The following is a 2,714-nucleotide window of genomic DNA, read 5'->3' as shown; positions in this document are numbered from 1 at the left end:
AGAGGTTGTTTTCAGAGTACAGATCTTGGTGTCCTTCAAATAATTAATAGAACTTCAAATGGAATTGAGCCTATGACGAAGGAACCCAGATTTGTTGGCATTTCAATATCTTCAAATACTCCCAGCAACCCATTTATATGAAGAACTTGAAATTGTTAAAAGAGAAACGGTATTGATGAAATACTTTTTATCAAATTTTCCAAAAAAATTCCAATTTTTTTTATCAAATGTTTTTCAAATATTCCCCTCCTGAAACTCATCTAAACCGAACAAATTAAATCAACAACCCATTTTCTTGGAGAATGAAGCTATGTCTTCAATGGATGTGAAGGAAGATGATGAAGGGGGATGAGGGGTAAAAGAACAAAGAATCAGAGAAGTGCAGAGAAAGAAAAAAATAGGAACAAGGGAGGAATTTTTAAGGAATCAGTTGAGATATGGGCCCACGCACAAAATTGTAAGTGTTACATGCCACGTCATCAGTTATGACCGGGTTAACCTACTTGGTAACCTGTAAAGAGCAATAAAGGTTAAAGGGGTATAAAGGTTGGATTAATAGATAAATATAATAATCAAAAAGTTGGATTAATATTGGAAAATCGCTTAAAGGTTGGATTATTAAAAGTAATTTTTCCAATAAAATATGGTAAAAATATATCAAATATTGAATTGATGCATTTGAAATAAACATCTATAAGGATCAAGCGATGAATTAAAAAAATGGAGGGAGTTTATCGGTACCCATGCAGGTTCTGAAACTACGAAATAATGTTTTTAACCAGAAGGAACACAAGAATTAGGGAGTATATAAATATGTAATATTTTAAACATAAAATTCTTATATGCAACGTGTTTCCGGCCTTAATACTTATAAATATAGGATTAGGTTTTGGTTAGAAGCACGCCCTAAAATGATAACTAAGAACCAATATGGACTCTTAGATCATCAAAATCGGATGGTCCAAAAGATTTCCGTGTCGTTAATATTGAAATTTTTGTATTTATGCAACTTTTCAAACTAGTTCTCAGTTCCTTTACTTTTAATGAAATTTCATTGAACTTTTGACTAATTTTATTTACTTTTACTAGTTTTGAATTTACTTTTACTATAAAGTTAACGAAAACTTATCCAAAATGACATTTTATTAGAAAAAGATTGAAAAATTAGTTGGTCATGCTGATACTTTATGTTTTCTTCCTTAAAAGTTGATAATTTTAAGTATAAGAAATTGCACATTTTGTTATTTACTTTTGGTTTAATGGAATTTACTTTAATTTGTTTTTACTTCACTTTTAGGGGGGAAATTTGTTTTTCATTCTAATTACATATTTGGATCCCACAATCCCACCCAGGCATCCAAGGCCTGCGCCCAAACCGGATCCACCTGCGCGCGCGATTAAGAATGTCCACCAACCCTTCCTACTTATTTATTTTACAAGAAGTATACCCATACCCACTTTTATAAATAAAGAAATGATTTGATATTCTACCAATGTGGGACGTTTTTCACTTTAAACTTTTCACTCTTTTTTCTCAACAAGAATTTCCAACATATTCTATGCGCCTATGTTAATTAGTAAAAAGTAGAAAATATTATGATGTTTGTTTCTTGAATTCACTAATCGCTATTTATAGTATTTCCCTTTACGGGTGAAAGCGAAGTTAGTTACGAAGATGTGGATGTTATTTCCAGTGACTTCCGTCGTGGGGGAACTGCTTGCCGGAGAGGGGGAGTTTAAAGTCGCACTAAATGCTTCAACCGATTTCACTTTTCGACGCTCCATTTTTGCAATCCTAGTAAGTCTCTGAACATGTATGTATTATATCTTCACCATCGGATTGTTGTTGGTTTGACCCATTCTTGTACCTGCAGTTGGGCTGCGGTCTTTCGTTTATGGACCTTTTAATGATTCCATTTGCCTTATGTAAAGGAAAATTAGGAATGTGAATAGCAAATTCCCCCTTGTTTGATAAGGAAACGTCGTGTACTTATAATAGATCTGGTTAATTGATGTCGTATACTTATAACAGATATGGGTAATTGAGGTTAGAAAAAATCGAGACGACACCGATTATATCTATTTTCACACATGCACTCCCCTACCTAAAATGGTTAATGTCAAATTTAACAAATAAGTACTCCTTCTGTTCTCGAATATTAGTCCCTTTTGGAATCCTTACACTATTCACCATTTAAGAGAATCTTCTAATTTCTTTTAAATACGTACTTTGAAACATATTCATGTGATATCTTATTTTGTTCGTCTTAATGTGTGGTTTAACAATATCAAAATTTTATATTTTTCTAACATACATATTTTGAGATATTTACGTTTAAATATTGAGTTGAACCGAGTTGAAAAGTCAAAATAAGACTAATATTTAAGAACGGAGGGAGTATACTTTTAAGCTGCTATTTGCAATATCAATTTTAAGGATATACTACGTAATTTGTATGCATTTGAAAAATTTCTAGAAAATAATAAGGTTAATTTATCTAATAAATTTTTAATTAAAATAATACAATAAGTAAAAGTTGGCTTATTTTAATTCTAAATTCCATAGCTACATCGCCACATCACGTAAAGAAAAGCTAATATTATACTGTAACTGAAAACGATACAAGATGCAACACACTCACTCATGTTCGCGATTAGAAACAACCACACTTGAGGAGAGAGGCCACTTTGTAGTGTACATGATATGTGGCTTA

The sequence above is a fragment of the Spinacia oleracea genome, chromosome 6, assembly GCF_020520425.1.
Source record: "Spinacia oleracea cultivar Varoflay chromosome 6, BTI_SOV_V1, whole genome shotgun sequence".
Taxonomy (NCBI): Eukaryota; Viridiplantae; Streptophyta; class Magnoliopsida; order Caryophyllales; family Amaranthaceae; genus Spinacia; species Spinacia oleracea.
The sequence above is the reverse complement of the archived record's forward strand: the minus strand, read 5'-3'. Positions refer to the sequence as shown.